The following is a 13,627-nucleotide window of genomic DNA, read 5'->3' on the forward strand; positions in this document are numbered from 1 at the left end:
TAGGAGGAGGAGAGGAGAGGTCAGTGTGTTCTGATGTCTGTGTATTAGGAGGAGAGGAGAGGTCAGTGTGTTCTGATGTCTGTATTAGGAGGAGAGGAGAGGTCAGTGTGTTCTGATGTCTGTGTATTAGGAGAGGAGAGGAGAGGTCAGTGTGTCCTGATGTCTGTGTATTAGGAGGAGAGGAGAGGTCAGTGTGTCCTGATATCTGTGTATTAGGAGGAGAGGAGAGGTCAGTGTGTTCTGATGTCTGTGTATTAGGAGAGGAGAGGAGAGGTCAGTGTGTTCTGATGTCTGTGTATTAGGAGAGGAGAGGAGAGGTCAGTGTGTTCTGATGTCTGTGTATTAGGAGGAGAGGAGAGGTCAGTGTGTTCTGATGTCTGTGTATTAGGAGGAGGAGAGGAGAGGTCAGTGTGTCCTGATGTCTGTGTATTAGGAGGAGAGGAGAGGTCAGTGTGTCCTGATGTCTGTGTATTAGGGGGAGGAGAGGAGAGGTCAGTGTGTCCTGATGTCTGTGTATTAGGAGGAGAGGAGAGGTCAGTGTGTTCTGATGTCTGTATTAGGAGGAGAGGAGAGGTCAGTGTGTCCTGATGTCTGTGTATTAGGAGAGGAGAGGAGAGGTCAGTGTGTCCTGATGTCTGTGTATTAGGAGAGGAGAGGAGAGGTCAGTGTGTCCTGATGTCTGTGTATTAGGAGAGGAGAGGAGAGGTCAGTGTGTTCTGATGTCTGTGTATTAGGAGAGGAGAGGAGAGGTCAGTGTGTTCTGATGTCTGTGTATTAGGAGGAGAGGAGAGGTCAGTGTGTTCTGATGTCTGTGTATTAGGAGGAGAGGAGGGGTCAGTGTGTTCTGATGTCTGTGTATTAGGAGAGGAGAGGTCAGTGTGTTCTGATGTCTGTGTATTAGGCGGAGAGGAGAGGTCAGTGTGTTCTGATGTCTGTGTATTAGGAGGAGAGGAGAGGTCAGTGTGTCCTGATGTCTGTATTAGGAGAGGAGAGGTCAGTGTGTTCTGATGTCTGTGTATTAGGAGGAGAGAAGAGGTCAGTGTGTTCTGATGTCTGTATTAGTCCTATGATAGCACTTGCAATAGGTAGGTCACCCTGAGTTTATTTCGGGTGTTCTTATAATGGAATACACATTGTACTGGAGGAATTTGTGATATTACCATAAATCCCAGTGATGAATTTTGTACATTTTTGGAATAATGTTTGTACCCTGTGGGACCTCTCGGAGCCCCCCTTTGCCCTTCCCTAGTCTGCACACCATCCAGGCAGATTACTCAGCATAAGACAATGGCGTTCCCCCGTGAATCCTGCACAGCTGAAGTGGGGCAGTCTCCGTGTTGTCATGGTGACGGGCATCTCCTTGCGCCTTCTGTCTGAGTCACTTTCTCGGGGACGAGAAGCCAGCTCCTGCTAGCGGCACCTGCACTCCGGGAGTTAACCCTCTCACTGCTGCACCAAATGTCAAAAATGATTATTCTCAGGGCTCCGCTAGCATTGCCATGTTTGCTAGAAGAAAATAGATCTCACACCGATCCATGGTGATGATGGTGTGTATTTTGTTTGTATCAGTTAAAGGTGCACTTCATTAAAATTTGAACAGTTTGAATGTAATCGTGTTCTGTGTATTCAGCTGGCTGCTGGGCGATTCCACTTTTAAATCTGGGATTTGTTTTTTTGCAGCTGGAGACTTCTTTGTAACTGCCAATATTTTCATTGTCTGAACTGTCCTGAATCTGAGCTTCACAAATGCAGGCTGCGTGTTCACAGGTTCAGAGCTCTGCCCTCTTTTAAAGGGGAAGATTACACAACATGTAATAATTTTATGTGATCTGTAGATTCCAAATATGGACAATTGTGTATGTCATTAATAGTGTGCAATACCTATAGTACTGTCCTTTGCTTAGTTCACTCTATGACCAGAGGTCAGTAAGTGAACAGTGAGAAAGCCTATGCTGACCAGAGGTCACAGAGTGAGGGATGTGCTTTGGGATGGAACAAAGTCTTCCCAAATATGGCAAACAGGAGTTGTTTTAATCACTCAAGGGTGCCAAGGACTGCTCTAACAGCAAGCAATTTGTTTTGAAACATGGATGACAAAACAGAAAAGCCTGTCACCATACTATTTATTTCAACAACAATCTTCCTATAAGATTATACAGTATTTACCTGTAAAAGCCTCCATTGTGTAAAGATCTAAAAGCTCTAAGATTTCTGCTGGGTGCTGCCATCTTCATCCTGATGTCAGCTGTCTGCAGACTCAGAACTGTCACTCAATAATATTCCTCTTCTCATAATCCCCCCACAACTATGTAAAAGGCAGCGCAGAGAGGTTAGGGGAGGGGCAGAGGAGCTGGGCCAGTACAGACAGTAACTAGACACTCTCAGAAGAGGAGAGGGCCATGACATTCAAGAGGGAGGGGACTGTGCTAAGAAAACAAATTTTGCAGCATTTCAGATGCAGTTTGCAAAGGAATAAACAAAATCCTGTATCCAAAGGGAAAACGTTGCAAGTAAGCATTTGAAACACTTGATTTTTCTCTGCTTTTGCTTGCAGTTTTTAAGTTGGTGACAGGGTCTCTTTAAACTGTGCCTGTAGTCAGTCACTCAACCCACTGCCAGTTCCAGATTTTAGAGCGAATGGTTAGCTCATTCTTCTGGGGACTGCCATCTGTAAAAATACTATTTGACTGGCTGTCTCTGTTTGAGAAGAAGCATGTAGATCTGAAAGGCTGAAGGAAGTCGGAACTTCTAACTGGCGGGGTACTGCATTGAAGGGTGCTGAAGTTACTAAATCACTTTGATAGCCAGGCAGCTAGCATTTTTTAAAAGAGGAGGTCAGCATTAGCAGCCCCCATATTCTTTCGGAGCAGGCTGCATCTGAATATTTTTTTTCTTTGCAGCCGACAGCCATGTTGGCCAGAGAAAGAAGAAATGCAGCTCACAAACACTCCTTAATCCAGGATGACACCGCCCCAATGAGAACTTGTTCCAGGTGCTGGCTTTGCATGAGTTGCAGTGGAATGAGGGAAATCCTGGATAGCCGCACTCTGGGATGAAGATGTCTTTATTGAAATAAAAATCCACAATGCAGTCAAATTACAGGGTAATAGATATGCAATAGCATATCTATTACCCTGTACTTCCCTGTAATTTGACTGCATTGTGGATTTTTATTTCAATAAAGACATCTTCATCCCAGAGTGCGGCTATCCAGGATTTCCCTCATTCCACTGCAAGCCATGTTGGCCAGTATCCTTATTTTTATAATAAGCATAATTCCTAAGGAAGTGTTCCTTGGTTCCACCTCCATCCTCTCTCTGATCCCACTGCAGTTCTACCCACATGAAATATGGTCTGAGTATCATTTAACAAGAACCTGCAGCCCTGCACCATAACATGTGTGCTTTCTAAGTAAGCTTCTTGTTCTGGTTGCTTTTCTCTTTTCATAAAACCTAAATTAAGGTGAACTGAATGAACCAGTCTGTGTGCTCTTTCTGGTAAATGACTCCAGCTGCCACAGATTGGCAAGCAATAATGGCTCTCTGTCAGGGGATCAGAGGGCTGAATGGCCAGGCGGGATGATGAATCTTAGCCAAGGCCACAAAATGGTTTTCATTGCTGTAATGACAAAGGCTCGCATGCCAGCATCCTTTTGTTTTGATCAACGTACAGGAGGATGATAAAATGTGGCACGAGGCTGGCGTAGCTGCGTTATCAGCTTCTTTGAATAGTGGCACAGCGCATGGTGACCCCTGCAGCTGGGCGAATTGGTCACCATGGAGACCAGGATGCCGTCTCATCCTGCACGGCGGCTCTCATCCTCTTGAGTATTTAATCTTCTGTATAATCTCCCATCTGTTCCTTTTTGGTGGAAGGGGGTCTCTGTCATGCCGGCTACCTCACCTGATGTTTCTTAAAGCCCATATTTCCCCTTTTTTATTTTACACATCGTATGTCGTGCGTGCCGCCACCTGCTGTTTATCTTCTGCTTTATTAATAAAGTGTTGGTAGAATATTGGTGAAGTCAAGCTTAGAATCCATCTCAGTAATCTGTCAATGGGGGTATCCCTGGGGGTCTCTGGAGTACATTATAGCCCCGATGAAGGGGGGGGAGGTTTAAGCCAACACCCCATCACAGTGAGAATTTTCAAAATTTCCGTGCATCTGTATCTTTACACTATGATATGGAAATAGAGCCGGGGCAAAGTACAGTACTTTATCTCCCATGGTCAAAAGGCCAAAGTGCAGCTCCTGCTCCATGAGCTGTGAACTACTTTTTGTGCCCCATCCTGTTGAAGCATCCATTGCAGCCTCCATTTTTGCCTACTTCTTGACCCAGCCCTGTATGGAAGGGTAGAACCCTTGTCTGGTGTTTATTGCTGTGTAAGTAGGTGCTTGTGGGGTGTCAGTGAGGGTATTTCTGCTGTTGTATTTATTACACTGTTTAGCTATGCAGACAGTCCAGGCTGCCCAGGATGGTAAGTGGTTAACTGTGTCTAGACTCTTTTCCTGGGCTTTCTGAGTCCTGCCCCCTGCTGTAGGCCACATAAGCATACTCTTTTCCACATGGGATTCACAGAGGAAGAACTGCTGCAACATGTAGTCCTACTGTAGAACTTGGCTCCCTTCTGGGTCACTCTTAGGGTTGCCACTTGTCTGGGATTCACCCAGACATTCCAGGTTTGGAATCGTGTGTCTGGGTTTCAGACCACCTGAAACCCGGACACAATATTCAGAATGGACTTTGGCTCCCCAAGTAACCAAGTACCACGACCGCCGAGTGCATAGGTGTCCACATGGGCCCCATCTCCATACACGGACAGGAATAGAAAATAGGGCTTGATCTGCTCCTCCTTCTGCCTGGTCTGAAATTATTCAAAGGGGTGCATGGAGGTACATGCTTAGATGCTAACATGGACTCATTTATTATCACACGGACACAACAGATAAAATAACTCAGAGACTCCCCCCCACCCTTGGAAAAGAGGGCGGGTTAAACTGTCCAAAGACAATGGACACACAGGTCAGGTGTGTTCAAACTTCTCCTCAGTAAACAGTCTTATCAGCAGGGGGGCTGCTGGAGGAATTCCCCCCTCCCTCCATAGAGATACACATCCCAAATAATCACAGCAAAGAGTCCACAACAGAATGAGACAACATACAATATATACACAATTGAGTCTGATTAGTACAGATCAGACTGGATTTCTCATTCACCTCGTAAAGAGTATTGTTCCCTTAAAATCCAGGGCCCATAATCAAAAGGCAAGAGGCTAGCATTCAGTCCTCTCCAAAAGCCTCTGTCCCGGCTAGGTCTGTCACAGCATGGTACAGGAGAGAGGAGTTAATTATGTGCACACATAAGGGTCTGCGCTAGTGCACGGCAGGACCTCATTCTGTCACTGGGAGTCGAGTGGCAGAGATACACTGGACTGGTGGAGAGGGCATAGGCTCAGCAGTGCCCCTCCTAAATGCAGCATTCATCAAGCAAGGGTGTGTAGTGACATGGGACAAGACACTTCACAGAGGAACTCTGTATGTTATTCTACTGCTTACAGTGTACAGCTCTATAAGCTGGGGCACTACCAGAATGTTGACTTTCACACGAGTGTGGTGCCGCCTGGTCCCGGGCATTGATGAGCATGTACACAAATAAAGCTGGCCATGGGCAGAGTGATTTTCTTTGCAGGAAAGAAAATTTCATGATTCTGCCATTAACACAGTCAGTGTTATGGGGGAATCTCTCCCACAAGCCATTATGTTCTCCTGCCTGGGAAAGCCATCCCCACCGGGAGGACACAGTGATTATTGCTAGTTGCTATAACAGCCGTTAGCAATAATCGCATGTAAAATCTGGCAGGCTGGTTGTTCCCAGGTTTATTGATCAATCAACTTGGGTACATTCACCCTGCCCATTCCTTTGTTTGAATATCAGCCAGGCCCTGCTGAACCGGCCAAGATTCAAACAGTCTTTTAGGAGATGTTCTAGTGAGCAGCAGCTGGTGGCGCCACCAGCTTATGCGCTCTGAAGAAATGGGCAACTGTGCCGTTCCTTCAGAGCTCTGTGCCGCAGCCGTGAATCCCACGCACATGGAAGGGAGTGACGCCATTGCAGCTCGGCCATTCAAGCATCTGCAGCCCGCGGACCCGGAAGGAAGACCAGGTGAAGATGGAAGCCTCTGCAGCGTTGGCAGCGCACTGCTGGAGGGCTTTGTTCCAAGGCATGTCTTTCATAATGTGCTAGTGTGCATACTATACTAGTACATTATGTCTTTACCTTGCAGGGAGAGGTTTTTTTTTTTATTTGTTTGTTTTTTTTTAACCTCCTAAGTTTACTACCACTTTAAGATACCACCACATGCAGGGCGAGTAGGCCCCACCCACAACTTGGCATAGTTGTCAAGATACGTCCATTCCACAACCACAACTGTCTGTGTCCGCAGAGGGAGATTCACCCTATTTATCTGTCCTGGTGACCACTGTAAGAAACCCGTGTTACTGTTTTTATCGGAATGGGGTGGAGGAGAAATATTCCAATAGGGGCACCCTATACTCCCTTTACTTTGAAGAGATTTCCTCTTCACATGATACTGTGCCTCCAGGACAGGAACTAAAGGGAAATCATCCCAATGGGAATAACTGTAGTTTTAACCATTCCATACTGTATTCATAACTAAAACAAATATTTTTTGCTTTTTGAAAACAAAACTTTAAAAAATGACAGCAAACGCAGAAAATTTTTATATTTTAAAAGTCTACTTGAAATGTTGTTTTCCTCTCCATAAATCATTTTATTCACGTTTTAATGTTTTGGAACTTGGTAGACAATTTGACTAATTCAGGAAGAGTCCAGTTCTTTAGCACAGCTCCTCCATCCTTGGATGTCATAGCCCTCCACTCTTTCAGAAATGTCTAGTTACTTTTGTGCTGGCCCAGCTCCTCTGTCCTTCATTTTACTTCCCTACATAACCATTTATATTACAGCTGGAAGAGAAGTGTCGAATAATATAGAGCAGGGTTTCTCAACCAGGGTTCCATGGAAGTCTAGGGTTCCTCCAGAGGTTGCTAGGGGTTCCTTGAGCAATGTACAATATTTGCCTCTTTGACAAGTTCTCACTGACACCGTTGATATTTTTAGATATCTGTAAGAGGGGATTCTTCCCAATGACTACAAGTGTAAGGAGCATTCTTCCTAGTGACCATCAATCACACTAATGTATCATTAGTTGTAGACATAGTCATTTTTAGAAGGGGTTCCCTGAGAAAGTTAAGAGACTGCTATAGAATGTCACTTGAATGACAGCTCTAAGTCTGCTGGGGTTGCTGACATCACACCAAGTTGTCAGTGTCCAGTGTTTGGGCTTTTTGGATGTCTACACAAAAGAGGCTTTTACAGGTAAATAACAGGTAAAATACTGTATGTTAAATGCACATAAAATGTGATCTGACCACAGTTTATTTTACTAATAATCTAATGCTCCTGTGCCCTTTGGCACAATTCCTGCAGAAATGGATGTCATCTGGAAGCCCAAGGGAGACTAGAACTGCTGACAGGTAATTCGCGGCTCCAGTAGCCAATCAGTTTTTTAGGACAGCGTAGTATGATTAGCTTTGAAATGGACCTGTCAGTAACAAATTTTTATGAATACATTCTGATGTCACATTAATCAACAATGGAACAATTTTACAAAAAAAATTCACCGTTCAGCCTCATGCACACTGGACATTAAGCCCTGGAGCATGAGGCTCTGGCACTGTTGTACTGCCCAGCCTTCTGCTGGCAGCCTGACATCTGCTGTGGCTGGACAGGACTAGGCGGAACACCTAACGGTATGCGTGTTTATGGCCGTATGGGCCCAAGGATGAATGCCAGGAACACAGACTACTTGCGTTCAGGGCATTCACCCATGGGCTCAGACTTCCCCCCAAAGGCTGCTGGTGATGGAGCTGGATGGTGCTCCTGTGGCCTGTAGCCACAGCTTAAAGCTGCAGCCTTGTACACCAGGCATCTAGTGTGCATGAGCCCTTTATCATTAAAAATCCATCCTTGGTCTCTAATTATTGACTTTGCCTTGGTTAAGATGAAGTCATCAGCCTAATGCAGTCAGGAGGAAGAATTTTCTCAGTGTCCACTCCCCAGTGATCAGACTGCAACAATGTAACCTTGTAGAAAGTCACAATGTGAGAGGCTGCAGTTTGGGTACCAATCTGTGTCAGACATTTGTGAACACAGCCAAGAACTGCACGGGCACCAGGATTTATATAATTGTAAATTGTGTTATCTCTTATTCAGCATCTTAGTCCAGGAAGTAGATGGTGACCCTGAATGATGTCTAATTAAAGATGGCACACCATTCTTCTGGAAAGAAACGTAGATGAAGGCATTGTTGGGGGGTGGGTTGGATTGGGGGGGGTGGCACTGGGATTTTAGTGAATGAAAGCTAATAAATACCTGGAAGTGACACATTACTGAGCATACTGAAAACAGGTCCAGCTAAAGTGCATTTAACTGTGTGGCTGGCAACGTTGCAATGCCAATAATTATTCTACAATCCAGTTTATCAAATATGCTGTGATGGGATTACATCATGCCCAGGCCTTTTAGCACAGCAGATTAGCAGTGACCTTAGGCTGCACACTTCAGAGGCCACACATCCCTGGATATTATTTTGTCGTATTGGCAGAGATGTCCTTTTTCTAGGATCGGTCATTGACAGACAAATCTATTTATATGCACAGCTCCAGGTTTGTCTACGCCATAGAGCAGTACGAAAGGATGGCGATTAGGGCCGATCCCTGTCTTGGAGATTGATGGTTGGCTTCCATGCTTACCAGGTTTGTCGAGCCAGGGCCATTAATCTCCATCGCTGCGGGCTGCAGGGGTCTCGCTGTGTCCCCTCTGATCTTGACATTGTGGAAGATTATTAAACTAGATTATTACATAATCCAGAAATCAAGACTATCAATGATAGCTGGCCCAAAGCATGTTTGGAATTTCTTTGCATATTAAAGGACAATTGTGACATTTGTACACACTTCAAGATCTTTTTTCTGCCTGAAAGTAAATTTGGATAAGACGTTTGTATGTTTACATGGTTGCTTTACCACATTTCTATCACATAAATAGGTTTGTAGAATCCTAGTGGCTGTATTTCTGTAAATTGGTTTTGGTCCACCAGAACTGACTATTAGACCTTCATTATGAGAGCATAACAGTAACAAAAGCACTGTGCAGCTTTTAAATAAAAACAGGAAACATTCCCCTTCCTTCCCTATACAAATAGAATTCCAAGTTACACTATATTGTTAAAAGTATTAGGACGCCTGCCTTTACACGCACATGAACTTTAATGGCATCCCAGTCTTAGTCCATAGGGTTCAATATTGAGTTGGCCCGCCCTTTGCAGCTATAACAGCTTCAACTCTTCTGGGAAGGCTGTCCACAAGGTTTAGGAGAGTGTCTATGGGAATGTTTGATCATTCTTCCATAAGTGCATATGTGAGGTCAGGCACTGATGCTGGATGTGAAGGCCTGGCTCGCAGTCTCTGCTCTAATTCATGCCAAAGGTGTTCTATCGGGTTGAGGTCAGGACTCTGTGCAGGCCAGTCAAGGTCCTCCACCTCAAACTCACTCATCCATGTCTTTATGGACCTTGTTTGTGCACGATCGACCTATGGCTGTGTATTTAATGAGAACGATATTCACTGATTGCATTCGGAAAACGTGCACCTGATGAGGGGTGGTGGTGATCTGCTGGAAGGGGGAGGGAAAATGCAAGGCATGTGCTAATGAGGTCAGCTGGTAAACTCCTTCATGTGTCACATCCCAAGGTCTGTCTAGCAAATAATGGAGATTTTTTTTATACAGTTATCTGTACATTACGGTAGGGGTGTGTAAGATAAATACAAATCTTTTATTTCTGCAAAATAAGTACGCTAATTGTATATTGGTACATAGGGGAGCTGAAATTTTGAAAAAAAAAAAGGTGAGCTTATCATTTAATGTCATATTTAATAAGACAGAAGGAAAAATTATGACGCAAAAAGCATTCACCCACCCCGCTAAAAATATTGCCCCTCCAATTCCTGCCCTAGGTATTAGGCCATTGTTGACTTTTAAAAGATCTTGGCAGCTAGATAGGGCTCTATGCATGTTTTTTCAGGAAAGGGCAGCCTTTGGTGTCAGTAAGACCACTTTCACACTGCGAGCGCTGGTCGTTAGCACTGCAAGCTATTGCGCTGCTTTTCGGCCACTAGTGAGGCGCTTTTAACCCCAATGAAGGGGTTAATAAAAGGCACGTGTTGTGATGATTTTGAAGCGCTACCCTTTCATTTCAATGGGCAGGGCGTTTTGGGAGCGTTGTATACAGTGCTCCCAAACTGCCCCAAAGATGCTGCTTGCAGGACGTTTTCTAATGTCCCGCAAGCGCACCGCCCCAGTGTGAAAGACACACTGAAATGAATAGGAGGTGGTTTTCAGGCATTATTTAGAGGCCATTTCTAGCGCTAAAATGCCTGAAAACTGCCTCAGTGTGAAAGGGGTCTAAAACATGGTGTCCAGGATTTTAATGCTTTGCTGTGAATAGTCTATAGTTTAGCTAGCCCTCAGCGGCAGAAGCTCAGATTACACACGCAGCTGAACAAGGAAGATATTAAAAAAGACAATAAAAAGGTTTTGTGGCAGCCTTATAATGTCTCTGTACAGGTTTTGTTTTTATGGGAGAGATTTAATTAAATACATTTACTTTACATGAAGAAACAACTTAGAACTTCACTGGTATGATTGCCAATATTATGATACCGGATCCCAGAACACAGTTAACCCCACTCATGTACCACATTTCATGCGCCAACTTTCTGGGGTGGTGCACCCAAACCACACCCACTTTAAAGATTGGTCCCACCTCTAAATGTGTAGGGAATGCCTACTCGCAGCCCTGATCCCTGAAATGTAATGCTTTTTTGAATTACTGTGGAGGTGCAGTAACTCAAATAGGGCAAGCCCAGGACAAAGCATCAGCAGGACAGAGTGCCAAGATATGGGACTGTCCAGCGAATCCAACAGTTGTCATCTATGAGATGGAAATACACTATTTAGTTCTGTATTTATTTATGCAAAGGTAATGGCAGCCTTTTCTGTCATTGGTCCTTTTAGGCTAAGGGAGGCTTACTGGTGGCATCACCTTGCAGGACTACTTAGGTAAAGTCACCTGTGTGTGGGGAAAAATGTATTTTTGAAGAAAAAAAATCACGCTGGTTTTCAGTTACTGGATGATTTAATTGTGTTCAGGAATAACAGGCATCACATTTTTCATCAAATATAAAGTGCATCAGTTACAGAATAGTAGATCCAGTTTGGTTATATACACTGTAAAGAGGGATAGGGAACTGGGAAAGAGCATTGGACGGGAGGGGGACGTGGATTAGAGGGAAGATATATATAGATTTGGTCCTATGTCATAGAAAAATATATTCTTCCTATGTTACAGATTTTGGATTCCAGAGTCTTTTCAGATTTCTTGACTTTCTTGGGAAAAGTAGAACTGTGGCCAGGCTATGGACATTCAAATATATTCATTTTCTTTACAAGCAGTAAGTAAACTTTTAAAACAAGCCTTCAATCAATTTGGTAGCTACAGGCACTGTGGAGAAATTCATTCTCACATTTCAGAAGAGCTGCACTGAATATTTTCAAGTTGGGCCTCAGCCTTCTGAGCTCTCCTCTTCCTCCTGTGCTACTAATCTGTGTGTAGATTGGAAGGCTGCCATGTTTCTAGTGGAGTTGGGAGCAGGGTGAGCTGATCTGTTGAGTCACTGCTGGGAGAAGCAGCTAAACGATTTGCTGGGAGAAAACGAGAGAATTTTTTTTTCTCCTGTAAAATTTGAGAATAAATTGTTCTACAGTGCCTGCAACTATCAAAGTCAACGAGGGCTTGTTTTAAAGGTTAAGTTCACATTTCCAGGCAAAATGTTACTTTTCATAAAATATAGACGCATTTTCTAATATAATTAATTAATATAATGCCAAGCCATCCCAATGTGCTTATTATCTCTCACTCACCTCATCTATAGCAGCTTTCAAAATTAATTTGTCTATTTCAGTTTTTAAAAAATACTTTCTGCTTGCATTACTTCCTGTAGCTCATGTGACACCCAGAGGAAGCTTTGAATCCCATCATGCACTGGCTTGCTGCATCACAGAATAGGCGTGTATTATCAGTCTGGACCAATCCTCCCTCATTACTATACCACCTCTTGTTTTATTTCCACCCACTTTCTGTGTAATCTGATTTTAAAATGTCCTTTAGATCTGCCATCAGCTATGTAGTGCAAGAGTCTGTCTGATTTGATACAAATTGAATAGATTGTTGAGGTGGGTCCTCCTATTCCAGAGATCTGGTAAATCTAAAGGAAAATGTACAGAGATTGTACAATCAGATTGCATAGTGTATGACCAGCTTTATACAAATACATAGGGAGGAGTGCACGAGACACTCATCTGCCAGGCCCTATTCACATCTCCTCATGACGGGAACTATCATTCCCGCACATGTTTTTTTTGGACCGCTTTGGAACATTTTTGCTCCTCACACATAGGGGGCCCATTCACTTGAATGGGCTGCCCTATACGTGATAAATGTCCCAAAGAAGCTCCAGAACTTTTTTTGGAGTGGAGAGTGGTGTATTTTTAACCATGCTTTTTGGTGCACTTGCAGCACATTTGTCGTACGGCAAACGCACACCTTCCACCTGTGCTTGGGCTGCCATTACCATTTAATGGCAATGCAAGTGCAATGTGCCCTTGCAGTGCGTTTGCAAAACACTCGGCAAAGTGCGTGTTTTCTATGCAGTTTGCTGTGCGTTCAGAAACAGAGAGATGTAAATAGAGCCACATTGTTCTTGTGTAAACACACCAATTTCACTTTCAGGCCCCATTCACACCTAGCGTAGTGGAAGCTTATGTTTTTTGGCTCACTTTCTCCACAATACGCATGATATCAATTGGCTTCCCTACACGTGACAAAGTAGCTCATGGGACATTTTGGCCCGTTGCAGTTTGCATGTTTTTACTGTGCATTTTGCTGCCAAATAATGGCCGAAAACTCGTTAATTTTAGATGTATAAAGGTGGCCATACAATGTACAATCTGATGGTGCAATCCCTGTACTATCACTTTTAGTAATAAGAGAACTATATACTAGGAGGACACACCTATCTATGCAATCACTCTGTATCCAATCAGGCAGGCCCTTGCACTACATAGTTTATGGTAGATTTAAAGGAGATTGTATAATCAGATTGTATAGTGTATGGTGAGTTTTACAGCAGGGACACACTGCTCCTGTTTTTAATACTACAGCTCTGCTCCACATATTCTGTTATCTGATTGCTCAGCTCCTGCACACACTGCCAAATTGACAGTCTGTGCAAGATGGAGGTAAGGTATAAAGAAAATTGATGGCTGTGTATTTAGTGAGAATGGTGATCACTGATTGTATTGGAAAACCACGCACACAACTTCCTGGAGTGGGGGGGGGGGGGGGGGGGGGCAGATGCAGGTGCAGGGGATATGTTAATGAGGCCAGCTGGTGAACGCCTTCCTGTGTCTTAACAGTTTTCCCAACCT

The 13,627-nt window shown here is 44.0% G+C and overlaps 1 protein-coding gene and 1 long non-coding RNA gene across 7 annotated transcripts in view; both read left to right on the plus strand.

Annotated features, from left to right (window-relative positions):
- CACNA2D4 (calcium voltage-gated channel auxiliary subunit alpha2delta 4) overlaps positions 1-13,627 on the plus strand; it is a 374,858-nt gene that overhangs the window by 168,674 nt on the left and 192,557 nt on the right. The window lies entirely within an intron of this gene.
- Positions 1-13,627, plus strand: part of LOC141132769 (uncharacterized) — an 81,374-nt gene that overhangs the window by 2,433 nt on the left and 65,314 nt on the right. The window contains exons 1-2 of one of the 2 annotated variants that reach the window (XR_012242964.1): positions 20-101; positions 447-1,035. This is a non-coding gene — a long non-coding RNA (uncharacterized lncRNA). Of the gene's footprint in view, positions 1-19; positions 102-446; positions 1,036-13,627 lie in introns of those variants that run through there. The other variant, XR_012242963.1, reaches the window with a different exon arrangement.

The sequence above is a fragment of the Aquarana catesbeiana genome, linkage group LG03 (genome assembly GCF_042186555.1).
Source record: "Aquarana catesbeiana isolate 2022-GZ linkage group LG03, ASM4218655v1, whole genome shotgun sequence".
NCBI lineage: Eukaryota > Metazoa > Chordata > Amphibia > Anura > Ranidae > Aquarana > Aquarana catesbeiana.